Source organism: Vombatus ursinus, unplaced genomic scaffold (genome assembly GCF_900497805.2).
Source record: "Vombatus ursinus unplaced genomic scaffold, bare-nosed wombat genome assembly UNPS02009205.1, whole genome shotgun sequence".
NCBI lineage: Eukaryota > Metazoa > Chordata > Mammalia > Diprotodontia > Vombatidae > Vombatus > Vombatus ursinus.
Genome location: NW_020948983.1, coordinates 34,718,259 through 34,736,854, shown reverse-complemented (window position 1 = coordinate 34,736,854; position 18,596 = coordinate 34,718,259).

Genomic DNA, 18,596 nt, shown 5'->3' with positions numbered 1-18,596 from the left:
ACTCCCCTTCCTGGTTTGACGGAGCTCGTTTATCATCCGTCTGGTCTGAGGCTCAAATTCTATTCTTCAGTTGAGACTACATTAATGGCATTTAATAACCTGACTTCTCATTCTGTTATCCTCCTTTTATTGATGGAAGCTTACACTTAACCATGCAATTGTTGTTAGTTGGGGGAAGTTAAATGGTGCATTGTCAGGCACTTTAAACTTTTAGGAGGAAAAGAGCTTGTTTATTATTCGATCATCAAAACCCATATTCACATTGCTGGTGAATCTCTGACTGCTAGGGAGGAAAGTGTGAGCGTTTCAGAATCCAGGTTGTCAGAGTCCAGGGGAAATCACTGACTCTGGCTGCTGCTTTGGATAAGACTGTGAGTTTCTGTGAAAATGCCACTTACCAGGCTATGCGTGAAGATGGAGGATGCCTGATAATTGTCAGTGCTGAAATTATATGTGCTACAAGTCAGAGCAAGGGATACGATAGGACAACTACTTAACCTTTATTCTATACTGCATGCTTCCTTTAGAATCATCTCCTTTCCCCCCCTTCTATGTCTGATGCCAAAGCAATGCCATTTAATAAATGAGTATTCTAAGTAATGTTTGAATTGTTAATTTGTCCAGTTTCACACAACAAATCCAGGGGTGAGAATGAAACTTAAACTTCCTTCACCTGTAAGTCTAGAGATAGGTCCTGGTATTTGATAATAGTTTCTGTCTGACCTCTGAGCAACAAGAAATCAGAGCTTGGTTGTCTTTGACTGGGGATTTTGTAAATGGTCTTGGGTTCTAGTAAAATTTGATTCAGTTATAGATCTTGGCGAATAGATTGAGATATCCTAGTTGGAATTCTTTTCCTCCCCTCACCCATTTTATTCTTTCTATGACATACTTCCCCACACACACCCCTATTCTGACACATAGAGTGGTTCTGCATGACAGATTGAATTGGATTTTACTAAAATATTTAGCCCACCTGGTTTAAGAAAGGAACCCAGAAATTTCAGTGCTATTGTACCTGAGCCTATCTTAATGCACCACACATCAATTGACAGACTGAATGTCATGGAACACATGTATAGAGACAACCAGGGCTTTCTTCTTTGCCTAATCCACATTCACACTATACTTGTGGTCGGCAGACATGATTTAACTCTTGCAAACTGGAAAGTAATTTGAATTTAATTATTTTTATTGTTCACTAGATCCAGAGAAACAGTTATGAATCTATGGAAGGATCTCTGAGTTGCTTTTGAGTACTAGTGATGCGTTTAAACTGATCCATTCACATTTTCTACATGCTTGGTTTAAATGATAAGATGGGTACTATCTGTGCATGAGAAAGAGCACAAATGTAACACAGGCAAACATCAAAAATTTAAAGCTAGAAGGGATTTTAGAAATCATGAAGCCAAGCCCTGTTATTTTACAAATGAGGAAAATGAAGCCCAGAAAGATTAAATCACTCACCCAATATCACAATGATAGGAACTAGTAGCCCAAAGATCTCAGCTCATATCCCCTGACTCTAAATCTAATACTCTTTCACTCTACTACCCATGACAATAATAGGAATCCTAGCTAATGTGTGTGTTTACATACATACATATCTTATGTGTATCTACATACATATATGTATGTAGATATAAAATTTTAAAATTTGCGAAGCACTTTATATATATTATCTTGTTTTATCCATAGCTTTGACCTCTTTAGTACCATGCTTTAATCATACTAATCAAGCTAACTAAACACAGCTAGGTATTGCAGATATAAAATAGCAAGACATTTTATTATGCCCAGTGTTATTTGTATAGCGACAGCTGACTTCATCTCATTTCTCCTTTATGCCGTTAAAGAGAGAGGACTGAATCTCTTTTTAAAAATATCTGTAGGTGTTATTTTCAACTTGCTATTGTTGTCCCTTTTCTTCATAGCAATCTGATTTTCATATATTACTCTGATTCTAGCCTGCTTTGCTTCTGTTGTGGATTAATGTATTTTGGTATAAGTATAATAGTGAAATAGAGTATTCTTCTTATTATGGGAGTGAGACATTAATCTTACTGTATATGTGGGAGAAATAAATTTAGTTGAATCGTTCAAATAGTAAATTGTTTAATGATTTTATTCAGGGCATATAAAATTTTTATGATTAAAATAATAGCTGGATAAATCTTTTTGTGAAAATTCATGCAGTTTTTGTGAAAAAAAAAAATATATATATATATATATATAAACAGCTTTACTGATTCCCCTTCAAGGACCTACCCAACATGTGAGAGGAGGTTTTCCACTATGTCTTTTTACACTGAGTGCAATGACAATATTATCTAAATTAATTTACAGATTCAATGGTATGCCGATCAAACCAACATTACTACAACCAAGTAAGTGAAAAGCTTTCTAAAACAAGATGGAATAATGTGCAATCATAGTTAACCAGACTGGAGTGGGTCCAGGGTGCATTAGAATAAGGATAGCAGTTTAGGGAGAGGTAGTATAGGCACATGGCTGGCATTGAAGTTTGTGAGACTGGGAAAAGGAGGAAGGAGATAAACATTTACATAGCACCTACTACAGCACCTGCTATGTCTGGCAATGTGCTAAGCACTTTTACAAATATCTCATTTGATACTTACAATGACCTGACAAGGTAGGTGCTGTCTGTATCCTTATTCTACCATTGAGGAAACTGAGGCAGACAGATGTTAAGTGACATACCCAAAGTCATCCAGTGACTAAATGTCTGAGGCCAGATTTGAACTCAGGTTATCCAGACCCCAGGCTCGACACTCCAGGATCAGTACTCTATCCATTGTACCACTAGCTGTAATGACTGAGATTGAAGTGCCACCCCTTCAAAAGACTAGAGTGGTATCTAACAAATTTGTTGAGAACATCAAAGTGAATACTGTCTTTGATGTATCAGGACCTTCCTGCATGCCTCTACGGGGGTCATTTTGACAAAGGTCAGTTCTTATAATGCGGGGCTATAGGTGTCAAAACTAGGAAACTGAGTTAATTGTCTTCTGACCCTAAGTGATATCCTCGTTGATTTTGCTTATTTACCTGTTTTGTTTTACTTATTTTTAATACTACTTGCTAGCCTAGGTTGTTCAAATAATAAACACTGAAAAAACTTGTTGGATGGTTGATAATTTTGTTAAAATTTTCTGTTTAATTTAATTCAACAAATGCTTATAAAGTATTCAATATTTGATGTCACTGTGCTAAGTGCTAAGGATTCCAACTAAATATGATGTAATGATAATAATAACAATAATAACTAGGATTTATATAGCACTTTATGGTTTGCAAACACTTTTAAAGTATTATCTCATTTTATCACTAACAACCTTGGGTCGTTCAGTAATTTTCAGTCATGTTTAACTCTTTGTGACCCCCATTTGGGGTTTCCTTGGCACAGCTATTTGAATGGTTTGCCACTTCCTTTTCCAGCTCATTTTGCAGATGAGGAAACTTAGGCAAACAAGGTTATGTGACTTGCCCAGGGTCACAAGCTAGTAAGTGTCTGAGGGAGGATTTGAACTTAGGAATTTGAGTCTTCTTGACTCCAAGTCCAGTACTCTACTGTGCCACCAAGCTTCCCCAACAACCCTAGGAGGGAGATGCTATTATTTTCCCCTTTTTTGCAGAGGAGGAGGCTGACACAAACAAAGGTTAAGTGACTTGCCCAGGGTCATTTAGCTAGTCAGTGTCTGAGGCTGTATTTGAAGTCCCTAATCTTGGAGGCTGCAATCTGATGGAAGGAAGGATAAGTACACAATCAATAAGCAATACACAAATCCAAATGAAATAAGAGCAAAAGAGAGAATCGAGGTATGAGAAAATTGAAGAGATCACCTTCATCTGAAGGGTTTCAGGGAAGGCTTCATAACTGAGGTGGCAGCTGAGTTGGGCTTTGACAGAAGAAACTTTAACAGAAATGGAGGTGTACAACAATTAGTGAAGTCCATTGAAGGCATAACTAAAGGAGTAGAAATTTGAAAGAGATTCAAGAAGGGAAGATGAGAACAAGGAATTGAAAGTAAAAATGCAGGCTATGTTCAGATGAACAGAATTATATTAGGCTAGGCAGGGATATTGGAGATGGTTAGTGCCTTAGATGGTAGCATCAGTGATTTATAATGGTTTCAATAGGAGCAATTACAATTTTGTATGTGAATGTCTAAACAATGATAAGAACTGGTAGCACAAGGATTTCAATCCATGTCCCCTGACTCTAAATCTAACACTCTTCTCACTCTACTACCCATGACAATAATAGGAATACTAGCATGTGTGTGTGTTTACATACACACATACATACATACATACATACATATATATTGTGTATAAGGATCGTTATGATAGTGTACTAGGAAGATTATTCAAGCAGCAATGTGGAGGATTATTCAGAGAAGAAACATATTAGAGGCAGAAAGGTGAGTTAGGAAGCTATTAAAATAAACTAGGCAAAAAGAAATATACTTGAAAGACAAAGATTCACATAGAGTTAAAATAAGGGACTGGAACAAAATCTATTATGCTTCAACTGAACTCAAAAAAGCAAGGGTAGCAATCATGATTTCAGATAAGGCTACAGTAAATATAGACATGAAAAAAGGAGGGAAAAACAGGGAAATTACATTATGCTTAAAAGTATCATAGATAATAAATTGATATCAATATTTAATATATATGAATCTAATAGCAAGCAAGTAAAACATAAAGGAATGGAGGGTGAAGACATCAGGAATTATCAAAGACTTCTAACCTGCTGAACCTTGCAGTATTTTTTTAAGGAACACTTTTTCCCCTTGGATTAATTCATTCCAAATTCTAAAATCATTTGGAAACAGGAAAAAAAAAACAGAAAAAAACTTTTCTTTCATTTCTAAACTATGAGAAACTAGAAGAGAAAAGTAGATTGCTACATATTTTTCCTGGCATTGTAAGATCCTTGTGTTGATCAAAGGATGTTGATTTGCCTAAAAGCCTTTTTGTGGAGCTTTGTGATTAAGATAATTAAACATCTCAAAGTTACTCATTTATACTATTTACTATTTATTACTATTACTATTAATAATTAATTAATTAATAATATTAATAGTTACAATTTATACTATTAAAATTATTCTATGCATTAAAGAAAATATTCAAGGAACTCTTTAAAAAAGTATTTTCTTAAATCCCAAAACTAATGGGATGCAGCTATGGCAGGCTTCAGAAGAAAATTTGTATATCTGAAAACTTACAGTTATAAATTAGAAAAATAGAGGATCAAAGAAATGATCATGCAATTTAAAGCACTAGAAAATAAACAAAGCTAATAACTCTGAGACAAATCTGAAATAAGAAACCCCAGATATTTAAGGAGAAAATGTTAAATTTGAAAATGAACTGATAAACTAGACTAAGAGCTGTTTTTCAAAAATATTAACAAAATTAATAGACCACTAATTAATTTTTAAAGAGAAAAAGGGAAATTAAATCCTCACCCTACTCCCACAGAAAAAAAAAGAACAAAGTTACAGAGTGGGAATAAAGAGAATTATGAGAAACTATTATACACAATTATATGCAAATAAGACTGAGAACGTATGTGTAGCTACAAAAAAAATATCAAAACCCAAATTGACAAAAGAATAAAGATTTTAAAGAACTATGCTCAGGAAAAGGAATAGAGCAAACCACAAAATTCCAAGGTAAATGGGGATGGGGACCCTGAATTACATGGATTTAAAAAATGAGTTCTATCAACTCTTTAGCAAACAATTAATACCTCAAATATTTAAACATTTAAATTATGCTATGATTTCATTGGTATGAATGTTCCCTCCACTAGTACAGATTTCAACCTTTCTATTTCCATGCATACTGTTTATATCCTTCCTCAAGACTGAGGCACTAATGTTCAGAAGGCCTTCATCACCTTTTCCTGACATTATGACAATACCGTTTTTTTTTTAAATAGAAAAATAGATCAGTGGAAAAGAGTAGTCCAAGGTTGGCAAACCCAAGGATGTAAATGATTTGGATAAAGAACTTTATTGAGAAGAAGAAAAAAATTGAAAAGCAGTCTGGCAGAAATTAAATTTAGGCCAACATCTTACACCATAAATAAACTCTTAATGTTATAAATATTGCACTACAAATAAACTTACAATAAACTCCAAATGGATAAGTGATCTTAATATAAAAGGTTATATCCTTTTTAAAAAAGCAAAGAATAGGAAAAGGTCCCAATGAGGCATCCCTAACCTAACAAATGATAAAAGTTACCAGAAATTATAAAACAGACAAATTCAATACTTAAAATTTAAAACTCTTGCAGAAACAAAATCAATGCAGATATAATAAGAAAACTATCAAGTGAGGAAATATTTATATGAATTACTTACTGTTAAAAATATGACTATGGGCATGTCATTTCATCTCTCAGTTCCTTCATCTATAAAATGAGTAGGTTGGCCTACATGTTCTCTAAAATCTTCCCTAAATGTTCCCTAAATCTTTGATAATATGATCCTAACAGAGAAGTAATAAGAACTTTGAGCAGTTTTCAAAGCTATCTATGCTTCCAAAAGTTCAACCACTTCATGAAAACATGTTATAGATCACTAATAATGAGATAAATGAAAACTAATATATCTCTAAGTCTTTATTTCATACTCTAATGATTGTGAAATATCCCAAACAATGAAAAGTCAATGTTAGAGGAAGACCAAAACACTAATACATTGTTGGTGTTATAAACTGTTCCAGGGGCAGCTAGGTAGTGCAGTGGAAAGAGCACCGGTCCTGGAGTCAGGAGGACCTGAGTTCAAATCTGGCCTCAGATACATAACATTACTAGCTGTGTGACCCTGGGAAAGTCACTTTATCCCATTGCCTAGTTAAAAAAAATTGTTCCAACTATTTTGGGTGAATGATACAATTTTCTTTTCTCACACAATAGTTTGTAGCTAAACTTCCTCCAAAATCAGAACTCAGATTATTTTCTGGCTCTATAGCCAGAGTATAAACTAATAATCTTCATGCGATAGAAGTGTTCAGTGAAGGACTAAGCCTACTATATGTTTAGGGTCTCTTTCTTCCCCTGCTTGTTGCCCCCATGCTCTCTGTACACTACCTCTCCATAAAGGTACCAGAATACTGCCTCAAGCAGTATTCACAGCATGCTTGGCAAATGATTTCTTAGTCTCTCCATGTTGCCTTATTCAATTTCAGCTTTGGTTTTCCACAGGTACTACTCCTCACTGTTCATCATGGTCTGCCATTCTTCAACCTGGCCACCCTTTCTAACTTTGCTCTTTGTACATGTTCACAAACATGGCAGCTAAATCTATTTTTTCTCATATTCTTAGCATGAAACAACCTCTTCTGTCCCACTCCATGGATGCACTAAGAGCCTGTCTCCCACCTAAGTGAAAAAAGGAGGAGGAGCTACCCTCAAGCTCATACCATACTATAAGGAATAGCTAGATATATAAAAAAGAGCATTTAATCAATTAACCAACAAGTTTTTATCAAGCAACTAATTTGTATACAACACTGTGCTAGACTCTTGGGATATAAAGACAAATATCAAAACTAAACAATCTGCATTCTAAAGCTTCTTCTTACATTCTGTGGGCATGAGTCAGGGTTGGGGTGTAAGGAGGAAACGTGGGATTAGAAGCCAGGAGATCCATGCTTTTAGTACTAATTCTTCTACAAAATAATTGTGTAACTTCCAGCAAGCAACCTAGGATCTCTAGGTTTCATCTGTAAGATGGCAAGTTGGTCTAGATCAGGACTTCTTAATATTTGTGTGTGTGGGGGGGTGGACACCTTTGACAGTAAAACCTATGGACCACTTCTAAGAATATTATTTTCCATTCATACTTGAAGAAAATGCTAAATTTCAGTTAGAGGTTCAAAAAATACATAAAAATTTTTACCATCTAGGTTCAAAGACTCCTTGAAACATATCCATAGACCCCTTGGCACTCAATGAAACATAGGTTAAGAACCCTTGGACTACATGATCCCTCAAGTACCTCGTAGTTCCAAAATTTCATGACCCTATGGCCTAATATATATTAAGGCTATTTCAAATGAACAAACGTGTTTTGGGTGGAAAAATTCAGTAGAATCTTTCACTTGGCTTATTTCAATCAAATCTGCTCTATCACATTGTACTTGTACTTCTTATCACCTATTCTATTATTAGTATATATAATATACTAATATATATAATATAGCTATATATATGCATGTACATGGTGTGTGTGTATATATATACATATATATGTATGTGTGTGTATATATATGTGTGTGTGTGTATATACACATATACATATATACATACATACATACATGCATATATATATATACCTTATCAATATATACCTTATTAACCTATGGCTTTTCTTCCCTGTACATTTACAGTACCCCACATCCATTTTTTTAATCCATAAAAATATATGTACTGAATCAACTCTCCGACTACCTTTTTCCTGTCCTTGAAATAATAGTCTTTCTACAGAGACATCTTTAAATGGAACATACTTTATCCCTTTCAGGATAGGCAGTTAAAAGAGAGCAAGCAGTTTTCTGCTGGATGTGGTAAAGGAAGGAGACATCTAATTAGCAATTCTCTCCCAGCCCAAATATCTCCTTCCTTGGCCATCTCCCTCCTACTTCCCTTGAGGAAAAAGTGTTATTCCAGGGTCTTAGGAGGTACCTACAATTCAAAGGAGATGTCCACAGTGAACTGCAGCTGAAGTAGTTGCCTGGTTCTTCTTCTCTTTGAATCAAAAATGTGGAAACCTTAAACCTGAAAGAAAAGACAACCTGCATTTAAATTCTGTCTTCAATCATTTATAAACCATCTTCTTGTTCAGATTCTTTCTCTTAGAAACAATCAGCTGAGAAATTGAGCAGACTAAAACCCTATCTTCATGATGCCCAGAGCTCCCACACAAAACTACCTCTCATCATCATGGACAAATGGTACCTTTAAGAGACACACAAAACTACTGAAGGAAGAAATGTTAGACAATCAAGATTTCTATTAACTTTGGCATAGATTGATTTTGTTGTTTAAAAAATGAGGATGGGGAGAGTGGAAATCCCAAACACTTAATCAATGTTGGCAAGTCTGCTGGTGGGGGGATTTTTCAACTAAACATGGCATGGAGGGCAGGGCCAAGATGGCAGCGTAAAAGCAGTGACTTGCTTGAGCACTCCCCCAAACCCCTCCAAATACCTATAAAAATGGATCTAAACAAATTCTAAAGAAGCAGAACCCACAAAAAGACAGAGCAAAACAAATTTCCAGCCCAAGACAGCCTGGAAGGTTGATCAGAAAGGTATATCGCGCTGGGCAGGGAAAGGAGTACAGTTTGGCATGGGCGCTCAGGCCTCAGAACCTGGAGCAGGTCTCACAGGACTGAATCGCGAGCAGCTGTGGTGGTTTCCAGACTTCTCAACCCAGAAATGCCAAAGACGACTTGGAAAGTCAGTGGGAAAAGTCTGTGTCAGCTGGGAGAGAGAGAAGCCAGTGGTCTCAGTCCCATTCCTCAAGTTCGGCAGGGGCAGCGACTGTTTCCTGAGCTTCTGGCTCACAGACTGAAGAGGAATCAAGTGGCTGATCAGAAGGGGATTGCAGGTATCTCTATGCTGGTGCAGGATTTTCTTGCTTTGCCCATGCTTGGATCTGGGTCACAGCTCTGGGGGGTGGTCCTGGGGCAGGGAGAGGCACTGGCGTGGTGGAGCTTGTAGTGGCTGTGGAGAGGAAACCCTCCTCACAGTTCCAAGACAGAAAAGAGTGCTCATACACCAGAGCACAGGCCAGGAAAGGAGTAAACACCTCACCCTTGATCATAGCACCTTGGAAGAACTGAAAATTTACAGGTCCTTAGAAGTATCTCTGAACACAGCTGCACAAAACCCCTGAAGCTTGGGACAGTACATTCTCCACACTGGAAACAGACTCCTACCTTAACAAAGAGTTTATAACTCAAGTAATTGACTGGGATCATGAGCAAGCAGTGCAAAAAGAATCAGACTATATTATCTTACTTTGATGACAAAGAAGAACAAAACACACAACCAGAAGAAGACAACTAAGCCAAAGCTCCTACATCCGAAGTCTCCAAGAAAAATATGAACTGGTCCCAGGCCATGGAAGAGCTCATAAAGGATTTTGAGAAGCAAATAAGAGAAGTAGAGGAAAAAATGAGAGTGATGCTAAAGGAGACCCAAAGAATACTGAAGAAAATAACACCTTAAAAATAGCCTAACCCAAATGGCAAAAGAGGTCCAAAAAGCCAATGAGGAGAAGAATGCCCTTAAAAGCAAAATTAGCCAAATGGAAAAGGAAGCCCAAAAGCTTACTGAAGAAAATAATTCCTTAAAAATTAGAATGGAGAAATTGGAAGATAGGGACAATTTGAGAAATCAAGACACTATAAAACAAATCCAAAAGAATGAAAAATTAGAAAACAATGTGAAATATCTCATTGGAAAAACAACTGACCTGGAAAATAGATCCAGGAGAGAGAACTTAAAAATTATTGGACTATCTGAAAGCCATGATCAAAAAAAGAGCCTAGACATCATCTTTCAAGAAATTATCAAGGAAAACTGCCCTGATATTCTAGAACCAGAGAGTAAAATAGAAATTGAAAGAATCCACTGATCACCTCCTGAAAGAAATCCCCAAAGGAAAACCCCTAGGAATGTTGTAGCCAAATTCCAGAATTCCCAGGTCAAGGAGAAGACATTGCAAGCAGCCAGAAGGAAACAATTCAAGTATTGTGAAAACATAATCAGGATAACACAAGATTTAGCAGCTTCTATATTAAGGATTCGGAGGGCATGGAGTATGATATTCTGGAGGGCAAAGGAATTAGGATTACAACAAGAATCACCTACCCAGCAAAACTGAGTATAATCCTTCAGGATAAAAAATGGTCATTCAATGAAATAGAGGACTTTCAAGCATTCCTGTGGAAAAGACCAGAGCTGAATAGAAAATTTGACCTTCAAATACAAGATTCAAGTGGAAAATGGAAGAGGTAAACAGGAAAGAGAAATCATAAGAGACTTACAAAGGTTGAACTGTTTACATTCCTGCAGGGAAAGATGATATTTGTAACTCATGAGTCCTTTGTCAGTATTAGGGTAGTGGGAGGAAAAAACTATGTTTGTATAGATAGATAGATAGAGGACACAGGGTGAGTTGAAGATGAAGGGGTGATATCTGGAAAATAAAATTAAGGGATGGGAGAGGATTATACTGGGAGAAGGAGAAAGGGAGAAGTAGAATGGGGTAAAATATATCACATGAAACAGACAAGAAAAGGTTTTTACAATGGAGGGGAAATGGGGGAAGGTGAGAAGGAATGATTGAATCTTATTCTCACAGAATTTGGTTTAAGGAGGGAATAACATACACAATGGGGTATGGAAATCTATCTTACTCTACAGGAAAATAAGGGGGGAAGGGGACAAGAGAGCAGGAGGTTGTTAGAAGAGAGAGCAGATTGAGGGAGGGGGTAATCAAAAGCAAACACTTCTGAGGAGGGACAGGGTCAAAAGAGAGAATAGAATAAATGGGGGGTAGGATAGGACAAAGGGAAATATACTTAGTTTTTCACAACAGGACTACTGTGGAAGTGTTTTGCATGACTACACATCTATAACCTGTATCAAGATATTTGCCTTTTCAATGAGGGTGGGTGGGGAGGGAGGAAGGGAGAACATTTATAACCCAAAGTTTTAAAAACATATGTTAAAAATTTTTTAAAAAATTTAAAAAAAATAAACATGGCATGACAATATCACAATTTCCTGGGCATAGAAGAAGAAACAGGAAATTTCTAACCTCAAATTTTCTTTCTGGAAGTCCAAAGGAGTTCAATTATCATAAGTCAAACCACTTATTAGCAGTGGGAGTCTATGGTCAGAGTTTCCAGGGCAGCCCCTGGGTGAATTGCTGGAAGATAGGACAGGTATTAAGGAGGACATCTTTCCTTCAAACTGTCTCAAGCAGTTGTTTCAAGAATCAAGCTCTTCAGCTGATGTTAAACAGCAAAAGGACCTAGTGGCAAGCAAGTTTAAAGGCCCATCAAAGAAAACAACTCTTCCCTTTACTCCTCTAGATGAACATTTTGACATAGTAGAAGTGTCGCCTTTGTGTTTGGCCCCACATTTTTGAGTCAAAACTTTAAAATCCTACCACCATTCACCAGCCAGGATATCTCACATAATAGTGTCATCGAAATGGAGAGAAAAATGAAAAATGTATCCAAACTGGTACATGTGCAAATATAAAAAATTAAAACCTCAGTTGTAAAAATGACAGGGAACAGACAAGATCAATTTCTTCCCTTATGGAACCAATTACAAAAATTATTATTAATGTTATTATTTTATTGAGAAATTGTTTTATCAGATGTCACAATCTGACATTCTCACAGTGTCTAAACTACATGGAACACAAAGCTTTCAAAATATAAAGACCTAGTGGAGGGAATCAAAATCATTTAAGAACAGGATAAAGTATGCTTCATCCTGATTAACCTGTCTCTGATTAGTGGCAAATCCCCATACTACAAACCCAAGCCTCAAAAAAATCCTTGAAAACTCAACTATGGTGGAACTAGAGTCTTAACACAGAACCATAACCCACATTCACTCGGATATTATAACAAATCACAAACATGGAAATAGAATGACATACCTATCACTCCCCCCTATCTGCTATTATAGTTGGCTAGAAGATATTTTCAGAAAGCCTATGGAAGAAAAGTTCACATCACAACACTTTTATTCAACTGCATAACAGTCCATTGAACATTAAGCCAAATAAGAAGAATTATATGTGCATATCTATATAATATTACATAGTCTTCTAAAGTTTTCAAAACTCATGTATGCACCTTATTTCATTCTTTATGAGTTTTATGAGCTGGTAAAATTAAGATCAGGAATTCTGTTTTTGAATAAACTACAACTTTATCATCATCATCAGTTACTCCTTCAACTCTTATACGTGCTGTCTGTAGGCTCCAGGAAAACACAAATTGTGACTCTTACCCAACAATGATACTCGTGAGCACCCTCCACATGCTACAATGATTATCCAAAGGAAAGAGAATTCAGATCAAATACTGCAGGCAGAGGAGTTATACTACATCATAAAGCCTCAACTTATCGCTTCTCTAAGCTTGCTATAGTGACTCACCCCAGCTATTCTTTTTCCTTGACAAGTAGAGGCCTAATCAATTCACACATTACCTAAGTCCCTTTCCCATTCTTTGGCTCCCTGCGGAAATGTTCATATAATGACCACTTAATTTAACTATTTTCTACAGCCCTGGCACTATGTAGAGTGCCCCAGGGAAATCTGTCTTGTATATGCAGTCTTTTCTATCTTTTGACTCTGTTAAAGACAACAAAAACAAAGTAAGGTGGCAATAATAATATAACAATAATACTAAGAATAATAATTACATATTTTAGAGCATAGGTCTCATAAAAACTTTACATATAAATAGAGAATGTATGATTATCCCCATTTTACAGAGAAGGAAATTGAGGTTAAGAAATATAAAATGACTTGCCCAAAATTACATAAACAAAAAATAGTAAAACTTGTCTCACCATGAAATCAGGCCAAAAAGTTGTTCAATTATAACACTGACTGACTTCAGTGGATCGCTAAGCTTGCCCATGCACATACTCTCTCTATGACAGTGCAAAGCACAACCCATCCATACCTTTTCATCTTATTTAATTTTGTCCAGGGATTCACATAAATCCCATTCAGGGCATCCATTCAACATGGTAGGGAGTCTTCTTCTAGGTCTACACACACATACACGCACACACACACATGCATGCAAACACACACGTGTGTGTGGATTTGTTGTTGTTTAGTCATTTCAGTTGCGTCTGATTCTTTGTGACATCATTTGGGATTTATTTTTAGCAAAGATACTGAAGTGGTTTGCATTTCCTTCTCTAGCTCATTTTACAGATGAGGAAACTGAAGCAAACAGGGTTAAGTGACTTGCCCAAAGTCACACAGCTGGTGGGTGTCTGAGGCCAGATTTGAACTCAGGAAAATGAGTCTTCCTGACTCTAGGCCTGGAACTCTATCCTCTATGCCACCTAGCTACCATATATGTATGTACATATGTGTGTAGGATGTATGTGTGCATGCATGCATGCATGTATAAGTATATATAAGCATGTATTATATGTATACATGTATACATGTGTTATTTACGTGTATGTGTATATATATATATATATACACATACATTCTATCTACTATACCACCTAGGTAACCTCAAATATGTACACAGTTTTATATGTATGCATAGATATACAGTTAGATATACTTATACATGGAAATATATAGTTATATGTACTTACATATAGTTGTATAGATAGTTTAGTTATATATAGTTATGCATGGTAATATATAGTCATATACACTTATATATATGTATATTTGTAGTTGAGTACAAAATAAGCACAAAATAAGAATAAGACCACTAAATATTAAAGTAGTTAAGGAAGGGAAGCATTAGTTATTAGGGATATCAGAAAAGACCATGTAGAAGGTAGTATTTGAGTTGCATCTTGAAGGAAGTAAGGGATTCCCAAGGGTATAGGTGATAAGTAATAGTATCCCAAGTACAGGGATGATCACCATAAAGGCACAGAGATGGGAGATGGAGAGCTGCATATGAGGTGACAGAGAAAAGGCCAGCCTAGCTGGGCCTTTCAGATCAATTGTGGAACAAGCCATGACATTTTCAAGGAGGCAAAGTGCCCCAACCATACCAGTGTGAAGGGTGTCTGATCACATGCACTGCAAGGCCATCTTCACCACCTGAGCCAAAGGCAGGGTCAAGTAAAGTCCATGAAGCTTATCCCATTGCACAAGTGTGTCTTCTAGATTACGAGAACCTTGGTTATTCTTTCACTGGTGTTCTCATTGTCTGTACCCAGGTTGCTACTGAATCATATTCTTTATTTTCACCATTTCCAATAAATTCACCTGGTGAATAAATAACTAATGGTGAGATTATCTTAATTTAGCTACATCAATACTCAGTAAATTGTGTAACACAGAATAAATCATTTCATGCTTCAAATGGGAAGTATGCTGACCATTCTCAAACATTTCTAGAATTTTAAAGGAAATTCATTATTACTTTTCTACCAAGCCATTCTGGACAGTTCTACCAGTACTGTTCACCTAACTATTGCTTCTTGATGTTCACTTGGTTACTAAACATGGCAGCAGATCCTCTGTAATAACCTCCCAGGGGCATCAGGACTAAAACCAACTGGCGAAGCAATTTCAATCATTGTGATTGCATCCAATTATGATACAACATTTTCCATTCTTTGACACACTTGCTGATGTTATTGTCTTGATATTCAAAAATTGGCTTTCACTTTGAGAAAAAGCTGACTTTCAGGGTTAGTCATGAATGCAGGGTAAGTGACAGATTACAACATTTGATTGAGGACATCAGAAAAACAACACTATGTCACCCTGCAAATAGCTGCTGGTGGAAATGATACCATTGGAGCTTAATCTCTATAATTTAATCACTATAAAAATCAAAATACCCAAAGAGGGGTAAGACTTTAATCAGTTGGTGATTTACACCCTAGTGAGAGCAAATTCTGATTGGAAGACAGCAAAGAGAAGCAAAGGATATTGTCTATCTAAGGGGAGGATAAAGGATGCTACTTGGGGAGAAGAAGTGAATGGAGAAGCTATGGGAGTCAAGACAATGGCTTCATTTGATCTTTTCTCTTTCAGTTGCTGCCAGTGGTATTGTGTTGCTGTTGCATTCCAAACAGTTAATCCAGTTCAATTCCCAACTGATTGTTTTGAAGAACATGGTATGGTGAAAAAAAATCACTGACTGGATCTGGATCTGGACGACCTGGATTAGACCAGATTCTGCCACTTGCTAACTTTGTGACCTTCACCAACTCACTTTTCCTCTTCAGCTCTTTTTCCTCATCTGTAAAATAAAAGTATTGGACTAGATAATATTAGGTCCCTTCCAGATCTAATATTCTTTGAGTCTGTCAAATAGCCTCAGAGGGACTTTGAAAATAATGGACATCTCTTCCAGCTACTTGTAATATAAACCATGTGCTTTCAATAACTGGCTGTTTTTCAAAGGTCATATACAAAGGTAACTGGGTATTGAGAAGAGGGAATCAAGGTTTGAGCTTTCAGGACTGTGTGCTCCAGTTCTTCTAATTATAATTGAACCCTCATAAATAATCCTTCTTCCTTCTTGTATATCCCATACTCAATGTTGTAATACAACACTCTGAGATTTACAGATACACTTTCCCCTCTAGGGTCTTGTAGGCTTCCTTTGATAACATGCAATTAGCTGTTTCCCTTTTCCATTAATGTCTGCATATCCTCACAGTCACTAATGCTAAAATAGGCCTGTGAGGCAAACATAAATGAAACATGGAGTAGGAAATTTGTCTCCATTAAGTGGGCAACTGAACATCTTAAGGGATCAAAATGGAAAAAAAAATCTCTATGGAACAGATAAGAATCAACTGTCTCAAATACCAGGAATTTGAACAGAATGCACACCTGTGTTTGAGACTTCAAGGTATTTCAGAAACATATTCCATTCCTCTACAACTCTCATCTTAAGTTTTACATGTGATTCTTCATTTCAAGGAAATATTTATTTATAATAAGAACTATCCAATAATGAAATGAGCAGCCTCTTTGGGAAGTGGTTCCCCATCAATGGAGATCTTCAAATGCAAACTAGGTGCACACTTCTCAGATACGTAGATGTGAGAAGTACTGTTCAGGTTCAGATAGAACTATATGGCCTCTGAGGTCCCTTCTTGTCTATAGTTCTATAATTCCATAATTTTGTTTTTATATGATCAAATTAGATAATATAGAGTATTTTATAAACCATAAAGTGCTATATAGAAGTTAGCTATCATCATCATTATCATCACAATCATGATCATCATTTCTTGAAGTCTTAAATTTATTTAATCTTTTGAGAGAGGATCTAAAGTCTGATGATAAATAGGATCTAGAAGTATATTCTAATCTATTCAGTTTCTCTAATTCAAAAATGATCAGTAGCACATTTCTGCTGGTGATCCAAAGATTGTGTATTCCATTTCTATAGACTGTAGATTCACTTTCATTTGAGATTAATTCCCTTTGACTACATCCTTGCAATAAGGAAGATGTGCTCTACGTGTTTTTTGATGATCTTAAAAATGTTCCCAAGGCATCCATTTTATATAATATATGTGTGTGTATATGAAATGTATATACATATATATAAACATACATGCATGCTTATATACATACATGTATATACATATATGTACACATGTATGCCTATATATGAAATGTCATGTCAGACCATCAGATCAACCTGCTACATTCCTATACTTTAACTTTTCAAAAACAACTGATAACTACAGCAATCTGAATATTTACCAAGACGTGAAAGTCAAGAGAAAATAAAAACTTCCACTCATCAAAAATTTCCATGCCAATTGATACTTTGCTCCATATTTACTTCACAGCACTGGCATCAGAGGTTTGAGCACTGTCAATAGGGAGTGATATTTTTTCAGTTGGAAAGAAGGGATATTATATAGATACATACCAATTAGTGGGGAAATGAGAATTTAATTACCAAAGAACTTGAATTCTTACTAAGAACTGTTGATGAATGTGTCCTAAAAAGTTCAATTCATGTAAATCTTATTGGGGTTGAATAGGGGAGAGGAAGCACATCCGACATTTTTCATTCCAGGCTAAAATATGTATACAGACAACTCAAAAAGTACTATTTCACCAGCCTGTATTTATAGAGTACCTTTCTTCCATGAGCTATAGGTACTGTTTTATAATTAACTTTCTCTATGTTTCTTCTAACAATGTTTGCAAAATAGCTTCACTAATGGGCTAAGCAAAATAAATATATAAATAAATAAGAAACCCTCACTTCATAGGATTATAAATTTAGAACTGAAAGGCCATCAATTACAATCTCCCTCATTTTACAGATGTAGAAACTGAGGCCTATAGAGGTTAAGTGACTTGTCGAGGCTCACATAGGTCATACGAGTCTAAGGCAGGATTTTAATTCAGGTCTCCCTAACTCTGACCAGTGCTTTATCCATTTCCTCAGCTAGATGCCCCTAGTTCTAATCCTATTGCTGCCAAAAGGTCAACCTCATTTGTTTTCCAAGACGGCATAGGGAATATGTGAAACTGGGTCCTGCTGCAGAAAACAACAAACTTACTCTTGTCTCCTCTACCTTTAAAAAGGAAAATCTTCCAGCTCTGTTTCCTATTTGAGCTGATCTTTCATCTCACTACTCTTTTTCACTGCTTCAATGCTTCTAAAAGTAACCTATATTCACTGACTCCCCTTCCTCACCATCCATTCATTCTTGAACCACTTGAAAAGGGTTTGATTGTAACTTCCCACTGAGGTCACCAAAAGCCTTCTAATCCCCAAATCCAATGATCTCTTTTCAATCCC